The sequence below is a fragment of the Rhea pennata genome, chromosome 9, assembly GCF_028389875.1.
Source record: "Rhea pennata isolate bPtePen1 chromosome 9, bPtePen1.pri, whole genome shotgun sequence".
In the NCBI taxonomy this organism is placed as follows: domain Eukaryota; kingdom Metazoa; phylum Chordata; class Aves; order Rheiformes; family Rheidae; genus Rhea; species Rhea pennata.
The window spans coordinates 17,018,325-17,041,141 of record NC_084671.1 but is presented as its reverse complement, the minus strand read 5'-3'; the positions used below and the strand labels follow the sequence as shown (position 1 = coordinate 17,041,141).

Sequence of the window (22,817 nt, the reverse complement as noted above, 5' to 3'; positions counted from 1 at the left end):
GTATTTTTGGAATTTTTTGGGCTCTCTGGGGTGATCACTTATATTAGAGCTTGTCAAAATAAAATAATCCATCATATATTTTGCTCTCTTTCAGTAGTCATACTTACATATATGGAGAAGTTTGATCCTAATTTACCTTAGGAGGTGATGAGAGCAGTCCGGCCTAACGTTGTCATTTAGTGAAGTTCATAAATAATAATAGTGTGAACATTTGCTCAGTTAAAAGGTTAAATAATGACAGAACAAGACCTGCTAAGACATCTGAAGTATGTTACCAGAATTTAATGTAGTATAGTGTTTGCATTTGTGTTATGAACACAAATCAGATTAATAAAGTGATAAATAGATAACATGTATTTTAACTTATGTGACTGAAAAACAATATTTCATAAGTCTAACAAAACTTCTGCTTTTCTGAAAGTCAAAAGTAGATTTAAAGAAATAATGTTGCTTCGTGAACCAAGTGCATTGAAGCCGCAGGAAGACTGGAAACTTAATTCTCTGCGCTCTTCCCCATCAGAAGACATGAAAGTTAGCAAGTAGTGCTTGAAAACATGCATTATTCTGTAAGTACTTTTACAGTTATTGTATAAGCACTTCTTACAGTTTTCTAGATGATTTGCAGATAAAATGTAATACAGAAGAGGCTGGGGTGGTGCTGGCAGAGCAGCCTGTTCTTCTGGAAAAGCAGCTGTTGCGAGGGGCTTTGAGGCCTCCAGCTGAGGGACTCTGGGCTAGATCTGTGTCTCCTGGCCAGGAGCAGCTTTAACTGCTGGTGAGCAGTTGCTGCAAAAGGAGAGAGCTGGCAGCTGACCAGAGAGGGCATTGAAAGGATGGAGGAACTGTGCTGCGAGCAACTCCACAGCAGTTGCTAGTCACTTGTATTTACTTGCTCATTTGTCTTGGTTTCTTAAGAGATTTCTTTTTTTGCCTGGTTTAACAGTCATGTCCTTCTCCTTAAGTGCATCCTGTGTCCCTGCTTGCAAAACACAACAATATAATTTATAATTTGAAATAGGGATTGATAGCCTGTTGTGTTATCCTGTTACCCTGTTGTATGTTTTTGACTATAGTGTGCTCATAGCAAGACTGGTTCTGTGTTTTTTTACAAGCACTTAGGGCTCTTTGGGCGTTACGTAAAACAGCATTTCTGCTTTCTGAAGCCTTACAGTACTCTGGGCTTCCTACAAACTCGGCTGAGCTAACATGCTTTTTGGCACTTCTGATCCTTGAAACTGTGCTGACTGAACAGAAAACCAGATGAGCAAGTGTTGTGGAGGAGCCTGGCAGGCAGCTTCCCAATCTGGTTATCTTCTTACCATCATGCAGAAAATTCCACTGCAGCTGCATTTAAAAAAAATGGAAAATTTTCCAACACCACTGAACAAGTTTTCTTCAAAGTTGTCTTGCTTCATAACACAGTCTCACCTACTGCATAATCTGTGCAGGCATCTTGAAGATCCTGCTATGAGACATTTCTGAGTTAGGGCATGTGTGTTTCATTTTTCAGACATAAACATAAATAAAATTTTTCTGAGTGGATCTTAATGCCTAAATGGGTGAGAAATAAAAAACTTCAGCCCAATCTTTAATTTTTGGATTAGGGATGATTATACAGAAGGAACAGAAAGTTTGATTTGAATTTGAGAAAGTATTTTAAGTTGAAAGGATATAGAATTGTAAACATCTATCCTTTCACTTGTAAGCTAGACACACTGTCATGGAAGCAATTGCCTGCCAAGATGATGCTTGCTATTTACTTTATTTTTATTTTTTAAAATAAGAAATCAAAAACTGCATTGATGATGATAAAGAATACAGCATTTGCCTAAAGATAAGTTGGAATTTGATTTCAAATATACTCTCTTTTCTTTATTTTCTTTTGATGACCCTTGAACTGATACTCATGTTGTAAGAGGATATACTTATTTATATTTTTAATGAGTTCTGACACAGAGGGCACAGATGCTTTCTTCACCCAGTTTGTCATTACGATGTTCTTGATGCTGGCAAGATTACTTTACAATTGTAAAGAACTGTTATTTGATGTTTCGCTTCACTAGTACTGTAGTCTTTTGGTTAAATTCTAGTTATTTCTGTACTGCAGGAATTTAGTGCCGTTCAGCTCTTCAGTGGGAGGAAGGTTGTTAAATTTTGCTCTTATTTACTCTTGTAGAATCCTGATAATCAAACTTATAAAGGAGCAAAACTCTATCAAACACTCTACTTAATAAATATATGCCCAGGAACTTTATATATTTTGTTACTACCTGAGAGGTTACTACAGGGATGAAGTATCAGTTTTTGTTCAGCTTTAATGTGCTATTTTCTGAAATATCTTTGTGCTGAGGAAGTATGCTATTCATCTTTTGCAGAAGTACTTAAAATACCAGGAGTCGGTACGTACTTGAGACAGTCTTTCCAGGCTGGTGGCAATGTATTTTTCAATCTGTGACCTGAGTAAGTTTTTCTCCCAGTAGAACCACTTCATGCAGCTGCTATTACTCTGTTATTACTAAGTGGCTCTGAGGACGGTGGAGCTCGCCGCGAGCGGTGCCTGGGGACGAGAGGCTCTAAAAGCCCCTGTCTGCCGGCACCGCTGGGACCGCCGCTAGCTGGTATCTTTTGTACTGGGAGCACCTAACGTGGGTAAATGGCTGGGGGAGCATCGAGCATTTCACCTTCATATTTTCACTTTCTGAGATGTAGCTGCGGTCCTTACTGTAACTGGGATCTGACCCAGGTCCTGTTTTCTTTTGGAGCATTGCTCAGTTGTGATGTGTTGCAGAAATAATGTGATAAAATAGTCCAGATCCCCAAGGTAATCCTTGAGCAAGGCCTATTTCCACTCATCTGATTTTCTTTAGCTGCCGATGCTTTGTCATACTTCTTGGTTATCAGTTTTCTCATTATTCTGTTTTTTAAAAATGCACTATTTTTCCAGCATTCCCAGGATTTTTACAGAGAACTATATTAATATGAATGATTAACAGCCACAATTTGATGCATTTCATATACAAGCATATAGCTCGAGTACTACTGTAAAATTTCCTAGAAACAGTCTTGAACACAACTTTTGTTTTTTAGTGGTGATAGCATTGGTAACTACTTTCAATTTGTCTTGACCTTTGGGTTCTTATAAAAACTCATTAGATGATTTTTGAGGGATTTAAGTGTTTTCAATGGCTTTGACTTTACCCTTGTGTCTCTTTATTTATATTCTACATCAGTAATTTTCAGCTTGTTTCCCACAGCTGTTACTTACCTGTGTGAGGCTGTCACAGAGACAGGCCACAGAGCTGGCAGGTCTGGTGGCATGGAGAGAACTGGCTTGTTGCAGAAGTGTCCCCATGTTTCCCACACACCAAGGGCCCTGAGGAAGCAATACCAGAGACGCTGTGAACACAACAGTTAGGAAGGATGAAAGAGAAGGAAGGAGATGTGTGAGAAGAGAGATATCAACCTGATTCTGAACACACACCAGCTCTTTACACCTCCATACGCAGTCAGGTGAGCATTTTTCATTAATACCAACATAAACAGAATTCTCCCCAAACAGAGCAAGCGCTGATGCAAGGAGGAGATAACAACAGGCTCTATCCTGATGGGTACTGCCGTCCCTCTGATTTGCCGCTTCTTCTGGCTCTGCCAGAAACCAAGCAAAGCGGGTGGGTGGGCCCAAGAAGCAGGTACAGCATTTCTGCTAGCTTATGCTGCCAGATACTGCCTTGACACGGCAGGAATCATCCGTCCAGGGTCTGATCCTTCTGTGTCGCTGGCATAGCGTGGAGTGCTACTGTGCGTCTGAAGAATTCAGCTTTTGTCCTCTGTGTACACGCTCGTGTGATTCTTCTTCTATTTCACACCTGCACGTTTCCCTTTTTCTTCACCAAGCCTTGTGTGCAGAAAGACTTCTACCCCCAGAGTTTAGAGAACAAGCCCTTTGTGTTCAGACAAGCTTTTGGGAGATATTTATTGCTTTCTCTTTCCGAGAGGGTCTGGTTTGTCGATGTGATGCTAGACATAGCAAGGTGGCAGAAAACTGAGGCTGCTAACAGATAAAATAACATTTTATGCATGCTCCTTAATGGTGTAAAAAATGGGGAGTGCAGATTCCTTTTGACAGAGTAGGTGGAACAGCACCACCCTTTTGCATTACATTTTGCATTTGCAATGATAATTACAGGTTACTAATTTACTGAAAATGTAAAGGGTACGTGCAACTGCAATGCAGGTCATACTGCTACACATGAAAACCTCTGCCCTTGCAGCTGAAGATACGCCATGCCTTCTCTCTAGGGGCAGGAAAAACAGAGTACACTTGACCTGATCTACAGAGTTCACTGGTTCTAACATCGGCATTTATGATACCAGAATTCAGGTTCAAGTTTGTTTCTTACTTTCTTTTGTCACTTCACTGCTGCCGAAAGAGGAAGCAGCTGAGTGTGAAACAAACCAATGTTTGCATATGCCAATGAATTTTTGCTATTACATCTATTGGAAGGTGATTTTTAGAAAAAAAAATAGACCATTGAAGAGTCACTCAGCAGCTAACACGAGAAACATATTAAATATTTAATATCTTCAAACCACTCTGAGACTGAAATAAACCTGTTCCTGTAGCTTTGGTTTAACATAATGGACTATGAAAGGAGGCCAATGAATATATGACCATTTGAGAGTCAAACCTAAATCAGGTATGTGTGCAAATGATGAAACACTTGGTAAAATCACAATGACAAAAAAAAAAAAAAAAAAAAAAAAAGCCTAATTCATACAGAAATAAAATATGGATGGAGCACATGACAGTTTCAATGTTCATAAGATAAAATACAGACTAAGATCACAGAAACAAATATATGGTGTACTGTATTACTTAACTGTAAGGAATATTTTTGCTGTCCTATTTCAGTGGGATATAATACTATATTTTGTGAATGTACCTGCCAGACTGAATATACTATTCCTATCATGAAATGGGAGACCACAGCCATCTGAACACTGCTCTTTCTGACCAAGAATAAACAAATTTCAGAGAAATATAGGGCTTTTACATAATGTTTGGGAAGTCATTTAATATTTTGGAAGATTATTCGAATGACTATAATCCCTGAAAATCTTCTGCAAATATCCTTTTATATAAGAAAAGAAAAAACATGTATTGTTTTCCAATTTGCTCCTAGAAAACCACTGGACATGGTTTCTTTCTTAAGTAAGTTTAAAGTCAGGTTCCATACTGTGGGGAAGCAGAATGACGTGGTCTGTCAGAACCAGTTAAATGTCACCGTTAATCATCCCGTGCTAGGTTTATCATTTGGCAGCACTTGTGCGATTATCAAAACTAGAGCAAGTGAAAACATCATGGCTTACATTCTAGGTGCAGTGCAGCCTGCTGAAATACATCTGTGTGGGTAACATAAAGCATCCCAAGCAGTCTGAAAAGAGTCATTGCAGTGCTGGGGTCTGATGGGGAGATTCCCAGTGATGGCTGCAGGTGAGGCTGAGATGTAGTTCTCAAGACAGGCATATTGGGTAGATGCTGGAATTGGTAGTGCCCTGAGGCTTGCTTTTTCCCTTTCCTTTCTTAAGAAAAAAACAAACAAAACCCCAGCCAGAACCTTGCATATCCAAGATAGCTTCATGTGCGTGTGAATCTGGTTTCATTCACCTAGTGGCAAACCTGTTGAATTTGCCCTTGTAGAGTCAATGTACCTCAGTGAACAGTAGCTTTGCAGATGGTGTTCCTATTCAGTATTTTCCTACTCAAGAATATAGAAGAGTTGAGATGATTTCTTTGTTCTTTGTGTTAGCCATTGTAATTATAGGTGCTTGGCAAGAGATGATAAATTGTCCTTTTATGAGTCTTAAGCAACAGGAACACAATGGCCTTTCCCACTCTGAAGTAAGAGCTAGGCAACAAGGGTGAATGTACAATTAAAAAAGCCAAAGGAAAAAAAAAATCAAACCTCTTTATGTCCATCAGTCATTTGTAATCCCCATTTAAGGCTTATACTAATGCCTATGATTTTTTTAATCAGACTTACATTTTCTGTCATAATAGAACACGTTCAGCTGATTCCTCACCCTGCTGGTGCCACCTGTGCTGGTGGCACAACTCTAAATAAAAATCACATCTTTCCTTAACTCTTTAATTTATCATGCATGGGGAGCCGAATTTTCCTCATGTTAGTATTGGATTTCACTGAAGCGCCATTATTTTTGACAAGGGGAAATAATTTTTGTGGCATGGTAATTTTAAATCTGTTATTAATTTAAATATATTCTTTACTTTTTAATTGATCCTGCTCAGATAATTCATGTTTTAGAATGACAGAAAGATGTTGAAGTTGAGCAGGACTAAAATTAGAATTGCTCTGAGATTTCAGTAGTTACCTTGCATCAGTGGTGGTGGAAGCAAGAACAGAATATTGTTCATGAATCATAGCTTACTTCCCCCAGACAGTAAACGAGAACACTTCAGCTGAGCAATTACCTGCAGATAATAAAATCTCTATTTCCTTCAAAACACTTAAATTCCTTTTGATTAAATAGTTCCATGTTTGAGTGATATTCACAGGTAGGACACGCTTATGTAAACTCACTTGATTAGAGCAACATCCTGAGGTATTTATCACTTCATGATTCTCAGCTTCAGTACGTTCTGGCAATGTGAAGCTGGTAACAGTCTGTAGGTCTAATTCACTCGACTCTTTTACGTTGGATTTAATATAAACCACAAGCCTTGGAGTAGTGCCTCGAGTTTACCAACCACTGAGTGTCCTAGGGTGCAGCTATCTCGCAGCCAGGTTATCTATTACGATTCCCCACTTGTATTAGCATGTAGGAGCACAGAGGTCCGCAGCGTCTCCTCCCCTGCCCGAGACCTTCCAGCCTTGAGGCAACTACCAGGTGCAGGTACCTACCGGGCTCTGGGGAAACAGTGGGACAACACAGCGCAGCATGGGGGCAGATTATCAAATCACACACCACTCTAACTGTGCTGGGAATGGTTTGGATTATATAAATCAGGTTTGAAATGTTTTGTGTGGAAGTCTCAGCAAAGCCTGTAGGATACTTACTGCTGGAATCAGGCTGTTGCCAGGGTAGCGCTGCTGATGAGGTGCTTTTATTGTAAATTGTACTCAGGTGTATGAACGCACTCCTAAAATATCTCCATTTGCAGCAGCCAATATTTCAAAGAAGGAGGTTTACTGAATCTGGGAGCAATACAAAAGATGTATTTTAGTTGAGATTCTGAAATGTTTGACCAGTATACCGACAATACTGCAGTTAAAAAAAATAAAGATAAGCTATAATCTGTAATATTTCTGGATGTAGGTAGTCTCTCTGAGGATATTTTATATAGCGTATTTATAAATTGTAACATAGACAAGCACGTTAAGCTAGATTGCAAAGTCTTTATCTAGTCATTAATCACACATGCCTCCTGCTGAAGTCAATGAAAACTGTGTATTTGTATGGAAGTAGAATGTAGACCTAAGTTGTCTACATTAACTTATTTTATTTCATATTTATTCCATACACCACATGTTGTAAATACACATTAAAAGCCAAAAAATGCTTTAGATAGGTTCAGATTTTAACTTTCAGAGAACTATGAAGATGTACAATGAGACGCAGACTGGTAACCTGGACTCTTCTCTGTAAAGCAGTAGCATTCCTCATGCTGTCCCTCCTGCTTCTCCTTGCGGATTATTAAGTGTTAGAAGTGTGCACTGATGCTTTGTTCCTATTTCCATGCTCCTACAGAAAGGGGAATTGAAATATAGTATAGTATCACTTCACAAAATTGGCCTAATTTTGTGAAGTGATACTATACTGTACCTTATTATGATTTTTTTTTTTGAAGTAAGCCCCTTACAAGTTTGCGTCTCCTCCAAGGTTGCGAGAACAAGGCATAGTACAATTCTGAGAGACTGGCTCCTTCCTACCTGTCCAGCCTGTGGTATTTGAAGAAGCCTTTGAGATAATTGGGCAAGTTGATGCTTAATTGCAGTCAATGAGGATAGCCTGCATATGAATACCCATAATATCTTCAGGCTACATTTTGAGACCCAGTGACTTCTGTCAACAGTGAGTCAAACTCTTATACTTTTTTCTCCCTTTCCTGTTAGTGCCCAGATACATTTCTGTCCTTCCTCATGTATGTCCAAAATTCTTTACTGGTTACAAAGCCATACAGCTTGGAGTCCAAACCAAGCTGCAAAATCACTCAGGAACAACACAAATCATCTCCAGCATCTTAACAAACTTGTAATTTATGCTGTTGGGTAGTGTTTGTACAAACATTTTTTGGAGGTGTTTTGCTCAGCTGAAGCAGATAATAAATCTTTCAGATTCTGGTCACACAGATGACTGAAGATCTCTGTGATGGACAAAACAAATGGGGAGGAGGGGTCACTTCTAGTTTTCTTATCTCTGTAGTAGCACACAAGGGGCAGTAGCAAGACCTAGCCCTCATCTACTTCAGAACAAACTGGATAAACCAGAATGTCTCGCTACTTCAGGGAATTAATTGAAAGCTTAACTGACTCTATGTGATTGGTTTAAAGAAATGTCCTTCAAATGCAAGGGTAACGGATTCCATCTTTTTAAATGTAGTAAAATATATGTGCATATATTTAGGCATGCTAGCCTACTTTGCAATCTCATTAGAAAAGGAGATACAAGCCTGTAATTTATATGTCTGACCTCGTTCACAGGAAAATAACATATTACACCTCATACTGCATTATGTTGTTACCACAATGCTGCTATTTAAATGACCACAGGTGACAGCATATGTAGTGGAGATCACAGGTCTAAACTATGTTTACTTCAGAAAGTTCAGGGACATAATTTCTGTTCCCATCCACTTCACTTTGTTTGACGTGGGCACAAAGCAGAATTACGCTAACATGTTACTAGTTGTACTAAAACCTAACTAAACAATCTGTATTCTTACTTGATGAAAGAAGATCTCTGCAAATTGGGTGAATTGGGTTTGCTCACATAAGAGTTGAATGTAGGATAAATCCTTCCTTTTAAATTGGTATTGTGTAGTTTGCTAATCTGAAGAACTATGAGTTTGAGTAGCCTGGTGCAAAATATGCACGGCTACTTTTTCTTCCTTTGGCTCCTACCCTCAGGTATGTTTTTCAAGTGTTAATTATAGAGACTGTGGAGAATGAATTCTACCAGTTAGGAAGTAAATCTCAAACTAGAAGGTAAGGGTCAAAATTAGGCACCATTTGTTCTTTTTTTTCCTCTTCCTCCTCCTCCTCTTTGCAGGTGCTCTGAATGTCTATAGGTTTTGAATGCATGGCAGAGTTGCAAAGACTTTGAAAGGGTGAGGAAGAAAAGGGTGTCTGACTCTGTAAGGAGTAGAGTCAAAACTGTATAATTCTCAGAAAAGCTTATAGTCTGAGTCCGTGTTCAATTCACTCAGAGTCCAAATCACACATGCAGCCAGTCAGAATTTTCATGAGACCGTTACTTAAATCAAAGCTGGTTGAGGTTGTGAGGAATTATAAATTCTGTGCAGCTAGCTATAGAAATAATAATTTTGCTGTACCTGCCTACATTAGTGTGTGTTACCCTGGCTTTTTTTCCACTCTTGAATAGTAAATAAATGATGAGACTTGCATTTTACCTTTGGAAGAATCTATCCCAATGCATGCACGTGTCTGTGTGTAACTGTTGGTGTGAAAATACACAGAGGTGATGGACTCAAGATTATGGCTGCAAATGGTGTACATGGTCTAGGAAAAGTAAATCCTGCTTGTTCTGTAATTAAAGAACAATCTGAAGTGGATTTCACTTTGCTTTTCGTTTTTATACCTGATTTTTGGTATGTGCTAAATATTACTATTCACAGGAGATTAAAATATCTAATAAGAATATGGGTATAGACAGTGGGCACCTTTCAGAATCTACTAACCTGATGTAGTGTGGTATTATTCCAGTAATGACTGTGTAACGCTATGAAGTTGCAGTCTGTGTGCTCCAAAATCATTTATTTTGAGTTTGAATTATGAGATCATGTATTGTGGAAACTAGTTACAGGTTACAATATATGACACCTGGAATATATCTATGCTAGATACAGAAAAACACAAAGTTGGAGGGTATAACCCAATTATACAGTATTAAAACCAGAACTGGTCCATGCCAGACAAATGATTTGGTTCAATTAAGAAAGGCATTTATGAAGAGAGTGTAAAGGAAAGCACAAGTCTAAATAGAAGTAGGTCAGTTAATAAACAAGATAAATTATATTAATGGCAACTCTGAAATGGCAGATATTATTCTTTTATCTTTAACAAGGAAAACGCCTTGGGCCTCCTGGGCTGGGCACACCACTGCTGATCGCTGTGGAAATTCATGGAGAATGAAGGAGTGATGGGAAATGGTAGTGGGCAGATTGAAAGAACAATCAGTATTGTTATTTTCTGCAGCTAAAAGGTTTGTTATCTTAGTAATTAATATTGCTTGAGTTCTAATATTAAATCCTATTGAAAGAATTTGGAGTGGATAAAAAAAATACCCACAAAACATCACTGGATGTTTCTGACCTAACTTTTCTTTGGTTAATATTTCTCCCTGTAAATAACTGTAGGAGAAGTAGAAGAGAACTATAATGTGTATATGAAAAAGGAGAGTCATGCTAACAGGCTATATAAGAAGTCTAGACCATCCCTTTCTTGTTATTTCAAGCATATTTTTATCTTGTACCATTAGAACTCACTGATTATTGTGATTATATCAGTCCAACATAAATTCGATCAAACTGTGGCCCAACTGGAGCCAATATTTCATTAACTTCAGTTTCAGAGAGGCAAATATTCTGCTAGGATTTGGCCCTTCCTTTGTCGTACTGAATAGAAGCAGGGGTGGTAGTCACTCGCCGAAGAAACTTGTATGATAGCCATGCTCCCAGGTATGCGATAGAACTGCAGTGTTACCCGTAGCAGGAGCTGCCGTGTATCTCTAGCCTCTGCCCATTGGTTAATGTGCAAACTGTTGCAAATAAAAATCCATTTTTGCTATCACAAACTGAAATTTGTTGCTTATGCAATGTATTTAGCTGCAGGAAGCTTTCGTTTAAAATACATTCACTATAACTGTTGGACAGCCTTTTTCATCGCCATTAAGCTTTTGGTTTAGTTCATTAACATATTGCTAATTAATGTGTGATTTAATTTAGTTCTAGATGAATGGCATTTGTGGAAAAGAAATGTTTTTTGTTTATATCTTTGTTCAGAAAAGAAATCTCCTAAAGTGAACGTAAAGATAGGGGGAATGTGTAATACTTATATTGTAGCTGTACCTCCAAATAATTTTAAAATTTACTATTTAAATAAATAAAAACAAGCAGATTTATTACTTTTATAAGCAATAAATCATCTGTTTATAAGTAAACAGACAAATCAACAATCTGATAATGCTGATTTCATAAATAGCGTTCAGTCAGAAAGAATTAGCTTTAAAGTACATCTAAAACTTGTACAACTTGTACATTGGAGGGAGGAAAAAGATTTAACTTGAATTCAGTCACATTTTCTTTGAAAATTCTGAGTTCCTGGAATTTTGTGTACTATCAAGTTTATTTCTGTGTTGCTTTGTGAAGTTCTAGCAATAACCTAATTGGGACTGAGAGCTGAATGCAGATATCTAATGACTGGTAACTGCTTCCAAACTACTTGATTATATCCTGAGAGACTAATAATGCACTCTGTCTTCCAAATTTAAGAAAGAAATCCTAGCTGATACAGGAAAAGTATGAAAATCACAGCTAGAAACATATTTCTGAGAATTTTTTACTACTTGAACCAGAGCATCTCAAAGCTAATTAGGTCTTTTCAGCAAACCAACAAAATGCCGGTGCAAAAGATACAAACCAACTGGAGAGGGTATGTTATCCTCTCCGTTCTGGCTAGATCTAAAGCTTCTAACAATTGATTTTGGTTAAATTCAAAGTCAGTGTTCACACTTTCATTGTTTGATTTGCCAAAGCAAAGGGTTTATAGCCTGTGCACTGCAGGCCGGGTGGAGCAGCTCCCTCCGGCCGAGCCTGCGGGAGAAGGGCCAGGGCTGAGGAGCTTCGCGGCCTCCTGGCCTTGGCGATGAAGGGTCCTTGGAAGCTCCACGACGAGAATTACCTGCTGTTGATTGCAAGTAGCTGAGAACAGAAGAAAGGAGCCTCTGTGGCTGTGTCTCTGCCCTTTGCTAGGGCTAAGGAGGTGCTTGTATTTAGAGCAAAATGCACTTTCCCTATGGCTGTGCAGCACGTGTTCCCCTGCTGCTGTGTGAAAGAGTAGTTCAGCTGGTACTGAGAATATATTTGAAACATGCTTCTGATATATGGACTGCAATAAGGGATAAGATTTGTATGAATGCATTTGCAAATTGCGTTGCTCTGAGACTGCATGATGCATCAACCTTATGCTTTAGGTGAAAAGCTTTTCCCCATTTCTCTCTCTTCTAGTTCCTTGGAAGTTGTGAATTAAGAGTTAGCTGCTTGGGTGTTGTGAAAACTTATTTTTACCAGAGCCTCAGACTGGTATGCATTTGAGGGTACATGGTACCTCCTTATCAGGAATTTAATCTATGCTGTGATTAATGGGGGGAGGGGGAAGCTGTTTCTATCAGAGTTACTCTAGTACCACTAATGAAGTACAATTTTATGGACTCTGCTCTTTCTTGGATAGATAAGAAGAGACAAGTCACTTGTGGATCCAGTCAAATCTAGAATTTATACTGCTAACTTTAGGCAGTGTTGTCACAAATTAATGTGAACAGACAAGCGTTATGTTGATGTAAAGTTTCAGGCAATATCACTTTACTGTTGAATTACTTCGTTTCCATTCTGTGCTTCCGGCACAGGAAACCATTCTGGTGTAGTGCTTTTACCAAATCAGAGCAGTCTGTGCGACTTGTGGAAAAGATAGTGTACATCTTTTCTCAATGTTATGTCAGAGCCATATGCTTAAATCTGGAATTAAAATATTTGCATATTTCTGTTTAAAACGCATGAGGATTTTTGCACTGAAAGAAGTGTTTCCTTTCTTCGTGTGTGTTTTCTGTGGAGATAGCCGTGTGGTCTTTTGATTACATTGGTAAATGTGGATTTGCTGATGCCTAATGCCAGTTTGGCACTTGTGCACGCAGCAAATCTGAAAAATCTTTCAAACTGTGAACACATCTTTATCAAGTTACATCTGGAACCAGTTTCTCCTTCTAGTCCCAGTTGCAGCTCTTTCACCAGCAGTTTTATAGTGCTTCTATAGGAAGGCAATCGTGGGAAAAGATTCAGGGTTGCTTTAGCTTTTTTCAGTAGGATTTAAGAGATGGAGATAATGAGGATGAGCCACCCCCATCTGGTCAGCAGGTTTCTTCATCCAGAGCTAGTTCTCTTTAGACCCTTCTTAGGTCCTAACCATAATTTTGACCCTGACAAACTCCTGCATGACACTGCTGTATTTTTCAGGTCTCTCTGGCTTTCTATTAGTAAAAGAATCTTAGATTGCATGCACTAAATATGTTGTTCAAAAATAAATAGGAAAATGCACTTATAAATATTGATTTTTTTTTTTTATGCTAAACCCTCAGGCCCTTTGATGTAATTTTTCAGAGCCTGTTTATTTCATTGTATCTAGGAAACACACATCAAATGCCTTAGACTGCTAAGTATTTTTTTTATTGAAGAAAGTATATGGAGTACATGGAAAGAGCAGGATGAAAGGAAAAGAGAGGAAAATATTAAGAAACTTGGAGGAAAAAATGTAATTGACTTAAGCCTTTGAAATAACGAGACATCAGAGAACACAACAGTCTAAAGACACATTTTTGCAAAAAGCTGTTTCCTGTTTGAAGCTATAAAAAAGAGATCCCATTCAAGCAACCTTGATGTATGGACCCATGAAAAGCAAATAGTGCAAAATCCAAGAGGGGCTGAAATATCATTCTAACTTTAAAACATAAGTAGTAGCCAAAAGCCAAGACCTACCTAAACCATTCTCCTTTTCTACGTATGCAATTTTTCACCCTTAGTGCTTTTGCAAAAGAAGCTACGAGCATAAAACTCAAAGCTTGTTCTCCGGCTGTACCTGCAGAGCTGCCCACGCAGGCCTGCTCGCTGAGGGGGCTCTCCGGGAGCCGGTGGGCTGAGGCGGCCGCCCGCCCGCTTCTCCGCCCGCTGCATGCCCTGGCTTTGCTGCACGGAGGGAGATGTCCTGCTGTCAGAACTGACTTTATTTATAAAGGACAGTATCTTTTCAGGCCTATTTCACTTCCAGCAGTACCGAGAGACATAGCTAAGGCACACAGGCCTGCCCCTCGTGTCATGTTGAGGAAGAGGATCATGTTGACAAATCCAAGGAGTCCAGGGTTGCTGGCCAGGTGTTTTGATGATCGGTTCAGCAGTTTTGCCCGCTTGCTGCTTCTGTTTGGAAAGATGTCACTTCAGCTCCGATTTGGGAGAGGACATCCCCTCTAGTGCTAGAGCATGTGCCTGCATTTAAGCAGATAGCTAAGGTGCTGGCTTTCAAGACTTGGTTGTTTTGTGGGTCTGTGGAGGAACCTCAGAAAAGGAATCATTACAGACAAATAGGCACATACTAATGAAGCTAAAGAAGGATAACTGTGCTCTGACAGATTCTGATGAGAAATTCATTGACTTCAGTGGGTTTTGTAGCAGGGGACCCCAGAAATGGCAGGTCTCATGCCAGAATATCAGTCTCCAGCTGCAGCTCCACGAGGCACCCGAGAGGTCTCAGCCCCTTGCTGTCGGTGCTGACTCGCTCCTCTGCTCCCTTCCGGCTGGGATCTCTGTAACTCAGAGCCGTGCCCAGCTCTTGAAGCAGCTCTGCACGCAGCCGGCCTGGCCTTGTGGCACGGGCGGTGAACCAGCTCGCTGGCTCTCGCGCCGCCTGGCTCGCTGCAGAAAATGTACCAGGAAGCTGCACTCTGTCAGCAAGCACTGCTAGCTGCTGAAGCTGTGTTTAATGTAGCCTGATCCTCCACAGTGCTGGCATTTATTTCATCTGGAGGGTCCTGAATAAAAATGAGCCAGCCAGAAAATGCGAGCAACCTGCCAAGAAACCGAGAGGCCTGCACTGCCTTCTGAGGATGCTCGCTCGGAGCTCGTCCGTGGGGGGAGCAGTATCTGCCTTTGATTGATATTTCCTTGTGCATCTCCGGATGAAGCACATCCATTTCAGAGTGTGAGTGTTTGCATAAGAAGCCTATCCAGGGTAGCAATCTCTCTTTACATTTGTACCTTCCTTTAAAGTCAGTTAAGTTCGCTGTGCAGACATGTCCTTAGAGCACCACTTACAAGGGAATAGCATCACTTTTTGCGTGGTAGCTGAAGGCCTTTGGTATTTTATTGAAGGGTTTTAGGATTATTTAGACTCAGAAATATTTTAGCTTATCTTTAGCTGCATTTAATGCAGATAGCCATCCTGGCAGTAGATTTTTTCCTGAACAAATAACTATAAAAGCATGAAGTACCCCTAGACCAAGTTATAAATGGGATAAATTAAATAGAAGGTATATCTGGAGAAGAAAAATGACGGCTAGTAAAGTGAAAAAGTGAAATCTTTCACAAGCAGAGTGGCTTTTCAACACAGGTAAAATCGTGAAGTGATGGCTGAAGGATGCACTTTAGGCAGGGAAAGGGTCAGACCTGAACATGTGCGCCAGTGTGGATGCACCACGTGAAGCGGTAACAGGGGCTGAGCAGGAGTGCTTTGTTTTCAGGGTGTTAAATACCAGAGATGGGGGCCTGACTTAAAATAAATATCCATGATTAGCAAACATGGACTGTAAATTCATATTTCCTATTCTGAATATATTTAAAGATATGTTATAAATTTTAATTACATGCTTCAACATGAAAACTAACTGTTGGGCCTAGCAAAATGTTTATCCATATCTGAAAAGACTTACAAATGAAATGCTGTTGCACATAGTTCTGTCATCAGCAAAAATTTGTGATTCCTATCTCTCAATACTTTATTAACTATTTGTAAACTTTGTGCGAATGTAGCTTTGATGAAAAGCAAGAGTAAGCTACAGCCTCACTGAACCTAATGTAAAAACCATGAATATTAATGTGTTGTAGCTGGGGTTTTGGAGGGATTTGAAGGTTAGTAACAGATATTCTGCTGTTTCAGAGAGATAGGAGGGAGAATAGATATAGAAATACTATTAAATAATATTGGAGAAGAAAAATCCTGAGGAAATGTACAGTGCTGAAAACTCAGAAAACACTAGAATTCTCCTACAAATATGAAGACTTACGTGCTGTTGAGATGCAAGAGAGTGATGTAAGGAGCATATAAATTTAGCAAATGCAAGGGTGTTTATTACCTTCATATGCAAATGAAACATCATTTATTTAATCAGTTTTTGATGTCTGTGGTGGTGTGCACACTGTGTTTTATATGGTTCCTGCATGGCCATAAATAAAGTTTTATTTAGAACATTGGAGGGAGCTGTTATTAACAGAGTTACTCACTGCTAACATCAATTATCCCTGGTATTGTACAAATCCTTATTTATGGTTACAATAATATGTTCTTGTGGAAGTGCAGTTCCATAAAATTACCTAGAATACCTGGTATGGGGACTTCATTTTCTAGCATAAATTCACTTTGGTACACTACCAAAGTATGGAGAACTGGTGAGTCCCTGAATAACTCTCAAAATATTAGCCCTTATTAGTTAGAGTAGTCTTCTGACATTGTGTAACTGGTACAAAGGATTTTCTAGTCCTTAAAGAAAACAAAACCAAAAACCCTAACTGATTATTTTTGTGGGTTATATGGGATGCAATAACTGTAGAGAGTTAATGAGCACATGCGTGAATATGCTGTGCTTACAAACAAGTGCTCATTAACATCATTCATCTTTCTTAGAATGTGTCCGTTCATTACTTGTCATGTCATGAAGAAAAGCGAACGATAACAATACCTCTGTGAGTAAACTCCATAATCTGGAATGCAGTTGCCAAATGTTTCCATTTTTTATAAAATTAAATACTCAAGGTTCTTCAGTAAACTGGTTATAGACTTTCCTTGTAAGCAGTCTGTTTTCTCCACTTCTGTGACTTGTCATAGAGGTAATTGTGGGGATGTATTTTGTGATGTTTTGATATACGTGTGTCTAGTGTTTGACAGCTTCAAGATCCTAATGAGCTACTCATGCTGCCCTTTGTCAATAACAGCATTTTTTAATATAGGTTTATGTGAACTGAGGTTTTCTTTTTCTCTTCTGCCACTGATCAGGAGCATTAGAATACTGAAAATCTCATTATTTCAGAGTTTATTTGCCTCTCTGTATTGTAAAACTCCAAAAGAGACCCCCATGGACACTGACAAGTGCATGCTTGTCATATAACAGAAAAGAAGCGTTTCTTCATTTGTGATAAAATAATTGGAAGATTGTTAGTGGCAGAACTCTTTCCTTCTCATCTGAAAGGGGGCTGATGTAGTCATTTGCACACAATAAGAGCTATCAGCCTGCATTAGACAGGAATATTTATGAGTTATATTTGGTGAGCTGTAAATCACCAGAGAGTCTCTGGATTAGCAAAGATATTAATGTTTAACCATGTAAGATTATAGTTAGTTTTTTCTTTCTTTTAAAGTATAAAGGAATATAAAGACATTGATATGATTTCTGAGGAGTGTTGTATTACTCATTTTACTGCCACATAATTCCATTGTCATTGGATTATTATAAAGTTTTTTAACTTGTGGCTTTAGAAGATTAGATTCTATAGCAGTACTGGCAGGTTATATACGAGACTGCCATTAGTGATAATGCCTTTCTAATACTTTTATCCCAGATCCTTGAAGCTCTCGTAAATGGTGGAAAATCATCAGATTCGTGTTTGTCAAATCACATGCAGATTATACTGCCAGTGAAACTGCAGTCCTGCAGAACTTGAAATCTCTTCCTGCAATATGGGAAAGAAATAGAGAGGCAATCTAGCAGCAATCCACAGAAAAAGTATAAATTGTCAATCCTAGAAGCCAAATTATAGTCTAATTATAAATGAAAGGCTATTAAAGAAGAATTTGAGATCAACCAGCTATCAGTTGTATCTTGCATTCATTCTTCTTCCCTTCAGTCAAGGAAATTTTATTGTTGACCTTTTTTTTTTTTTTTTTTTTTTAACCAGATCTGCAGTGAGACCAAAGGATGGTGCTTTCATCACAAACTTAGCTCTTTTTGAAAGAGATCTCCAAGCATAAAAGAGCCTTTCTATGTTGCTGGAGCGTAGAAGAAGGGTATGAATGATGTCCGTGTAAAAACGAATGCACAATGTCATGTAAAACACAGCTGACTCCTAACAATATGACAACTGAGTTGTATTGAGCTGTGCTGCATCTTCTGCAGTATTTTTCTTTCCATGTAGCCTTAGGCAAATACTTCCTTGTTTCTGGTGTTAGTGGTTAGACTGCCACAGATTTATCATGTATATTTATGGGTGAGCTGAAGAATTTTGAGTTAGTCTGAAGGGCAGGGAAGTTATTTAGTAGATATATTAATATTAAAAAAAGAAAGCAGTCTTCCAAAGTGCGTGGATTCTAATCCACATTCCACAGCCACATTTTTCATTAGTAAGAGAGTTGCAGAGTAAGCTGCTGTTTCTCCACATCTGTAATACCTCAAAATGCTGAAGCTACTGGAAATCAAAGCAAGTAGAAAAGGATTAATTGTTGCATGAATGTCTGAGGTAAAATTTCATTTGAACTTCAGCCTTTACAGGGAATTTTACTCTTTAGAATTATCTCCTGCTATTAAAAGATATAGCTATTCCTTAAGTAAATAGATCACAGTGTACTACAATTGCTTTGCTGTACTGCAGTTGAAACCTTCCAAAGCAGGAGCTAGGGAACATCAGTGCAATTAGTCTGCTTTGCCTGAGTCTCTGCAGGAGAAAATGACCTTCATTCTGATCAGAGAGCAGTCAAAGCCGAGCGCAAGCGGCTTCCTACAGCTCTGCTCCCTGCTGCTTACCCTGGTAGTAAGAACACTCTCTAGATGCTCCTTTTATCCATATCTTTGTTAAAATGATGGGGCAGATAAGAAGCATGTTCTTCTCTCAAAACTTTCAAACGCTGAAAGCTCATTATCTAGCAAAACAAAATAGTAACAAATAAACAATTGACAAAGATCAGTGAATGCCATAAAAATAGTTGGGAACTTCCCTCTCTGTTTTTGGTTGGGTTTTTTTAAGCTTTATTTATAAATTTTGTTTTTATTTAGCATAAAACAAATCATTACAGGATTTTTATTCTACATGAAGTATTGTTCCAGCAATATTCTGTTTATTATGGTCATTAGCTTTAAGGACAATTCTGTTCCCATTTCACTGTTGTCACATGGAACATGCTGGCATCACAGTGAAAAAGCCCTTTCATTGGCAGAATCAGGCTTTAGCAATTAAGAGGCTTAGATTTTAACTGGTTTTCTTTTTTTGTATTATACTATGTCAGACAGATAAGATAGGGCATAATGAAGGTTCAGATGGGTTCTCAGGGTATTTGAAGTTAAACTGATGTACATACATGTTCTGTACACACATGTTCTTTTTATCCTTATGGCTTGCTTACTTCCTTTTGATAACAATTTTTATTTCAAATTTATGAAATCCTCCATGTGGATAAAAGCATGTATAATTATAATGTATAATACAGGTTCTCCCAAATGAGAAGAAAGCATTAATACACAGATGATATTCAAGGCTGTTCTATATTGTGCAATATGGTAAATAGGGTGGAGGAAAGCACCCAGAAATACTGCGTCACAGAAAAGAAAAGGAAGAAAATCTTCCCACAGAGAGCACTGCTGGGAAGAGGGAAGGGATCATTCCAGGCCATGGGATATGACAGCTGTTTTTAGTGGGTTTTGTCATAGGCTCTTGCTATACCCCATCTTCTCAACTGTTATCCATCTGGGGGGCTAGGTCTTTACCTGCAAGCATAGGTTAGGGAGCCCAGCTGCTACCCCTGCCCGCAGCAGCGAGGTCCTTGGATGCCGGAGAGCATGTGTCTTACTCGGATGATACAAGAGAACAAAATTTTTCCTCTTACGATCACGACAATGCATATGCTGCAGACTTGCAAGCTTTCTTGTTCTCCAGCAAGCTTCCAAGCATTGAAAATTATGCATACTACCACTAGTTTTCACTTAATTTTTCAGTGTTCCGGTTGTGAGGTTTGTTTTCCATATGCTATGGGTCTGGTGCATTTTCCAAAAAGGATCCCAGTAGCTTAGTTTCAAGTCTCAGACAGCTGCTATAATTGCTGCCCGGGAGAGGTTCAGTTAGTTGCACACCAAAGGCCTAATTAGTCTTTTAACAGTTAGAGCTCACCTAGTTAGTGAAAATAATTGAAAATGGTTCCCTCTCCTCTTGCCATTTCAGGTAGTTCCATTATGAGTGCTGGGCTAAATGTGAAATTCTCTCTTTCTGAATTTAAATGGTCCATTATTCCCTAATTCCCTTGAGTTAGTGGCTGTTGAAAACCTATGTAGTATATTCTATGTTCTTGCTGGGAGTTGTGATTTCTTGAGTCAGACTGTTGTAGGAGAAGAGGGATATTTTAACTTGAATTTCATGTCAGTTCCGACTTTGGAGGTGTGTTACATACTGGCTAAGTGGTTTGACTTTCCTGGTTACTTTGGGGTGTTAAGTAAGTATTTAATATTCTCCACTGCTGTATCCAAAAGAAGCTTGAGAGGAGCTGAGGGTGTAATTTGTCTGTCAGAATCCATTTGCTTTTCAGAAGCACTGTCACAATGGTAAAAATTAGTGGTTTGTCTTGGGTGCTTTATAAAGTGTGATCAATTTAACATGCAAAATCGGAATCATCTCGTAACTTTTATAGCACACTGATGAAATCAACTAACTAATATGATTTTTATTTTTGTTTTTTTTCTAAGAATTGTCTCTATTGAGAAACTATTTTTAACCAACACAAAGAATTGTATTCTCTTAATTTTATAAGGGATTTGAAGGTCACTGTAATGATCATTGAATGAACTTGTATTGCAAGAAGCAATAGGCAGAGAGGCTGCTCTTTTACATTGATGGAATTTGCTAAAATAAAAAAATTGATCTGATTTTCAGCAGTATATTTTAGAATGGTATGTCATTATATTTTTGACATGAAAAAAAGTTATTCACGTAGAGAAGGATCTGTGAGATGTTAAGGTTAACAAAAGATGAGCTAACTGCCTAATATGCAGTAGTGTATGTATTGCTGGTTACATAGACTGTGTAGAAAGAAAGATAAGGACTGAGATGTGTTGGTTGTTACAGTATTCCCTGAATCATCCTGATGTTTAAAGTATGGATAGGATATACCATAACATTGTATGTTCTGCACTGATCGTTAACACCTATGTTTTCGTTTTCATTTCATACTCAGGCCAATAAATTTTAAAAAACCTGCATAATTCTGAATATATACTTGGAACACCTGATAATCTTAGATGTTTGGTTTAAATAGGGCTCAATATGACCAACTTTAATTTTGATTTTGAGTAATCAGTGCTGCTACATTCATATTATGAGTATAATGAAGTTTAATCTTAGTAAATTCTCTTTTCTTGGCTAGCACTTGCTATAATTTTGCTGTATCCCTATATCAAATTGAGATATGGGAAAATAAAAAAAATGAAGTTTTGTGGCATACAACAGGCTTGTTCACAAGCCTAGTAATTTTTTCATTGAGTTTAATGGGTTCAGACCAGGTGGTAAAGGTAGTTAAACAATTTTGCAGCAATAACAAAAAAAAAAAAAAAAAAAAAAAAAAAAAAAAAAATCAGTAAGGCAGTTGCATGTGGTTTCTTAATCCTAAATGAAATATGTTTTGTTTGGTAGTAATATTAGGCAACAAAATAAAACAGAAAGTCAATTCTTTATTTTATAAAGATATTTTATAAAGAATATTAACATCTCTAGAGGTATATACACATTTTTAATACAATGACTAAATACAGAGAAAGACCAAAGTTTAATTGCAGTATAAAAGTGAGGTTTAGTTTATAGTAATTATGAGCACCCATGGTCTATGTAATGGTTTCCGTGATGCTGACTCTGTCTCGCTCCCTTCTCTGTGATGGAAAACTGCTCTTTCCTATAGACATGTTGAATGTGGAAGCACTACTCTTCTTTTACCTACATGCTACCCATTATGATTAGTGAAAGCAGTTTGTGTCTATAAAAAGTCTCGTTAAATCAAACAGCATTAATTTCAGCACGTAATAGTCTCATCAGAATCAATAGGATTGAGTGCTGTGATCCGTGCGTTGAAGATCGGTGTGTGCTGGTGCCTCCTCTGTGTCAGAAGACCTCTGAACCGTTCTGTGCCTGAACTTACAGTAACATAGAGGAGCCCCTTGGAAACCTCATTTGCTACTTACTGAAATGCACTTATTTTTCTTCTGTTCTAAAGTATTCCTGAGACGTTGTCTACCACCATCCTTGGGATGCTTGTTAATATCTACTGTAATGGATATACTATTCTATTTCTTTTTCATATCAGTATAAAGGTTTGCATTCTCTAAGAAAAGTAATTACCGTGCACTTTCTTTAATATTTTTCTTTTCACTTGGGGGAAAAAAAAAAGCCTCAGTAAATGGCACATCTTTTGATGTAATTATTCAGCAATGTAGTTTAAACCTCTGACTCTTCCACTTTCTGTATCTTTCCCCTATCTGATTAACACACATGATGAAAGTATTTATTAGTGTAGCTACACTAAGGACCAAGGAACAAGGTAGTGCTACATGCTGCT

The 22,817-nt window shown here is 38.3% G+C and overlaps 1 long non-coding RNA gene across 1 annotated transcript; it reads left to right on the top strand.

The window, feature by feature from the left end:
• Positions 1-2,616: 2,616 nt before the first annotated feature.
• LOC134144144 (uncharacterized) lies at positions 2,617-21,474 on the top strand. Its single transcript, XR_009959299.1, has 2 exons — positions 2,617-3,510; positions 18,191-21,474. It is a non-coding gene; the product is annotated as an uncharacterized LOC134144144 (long non-coding RNA).
• The last annotated feature ends 1,343 nt before the right edge of the window (positions 21,475-22,817 follow it).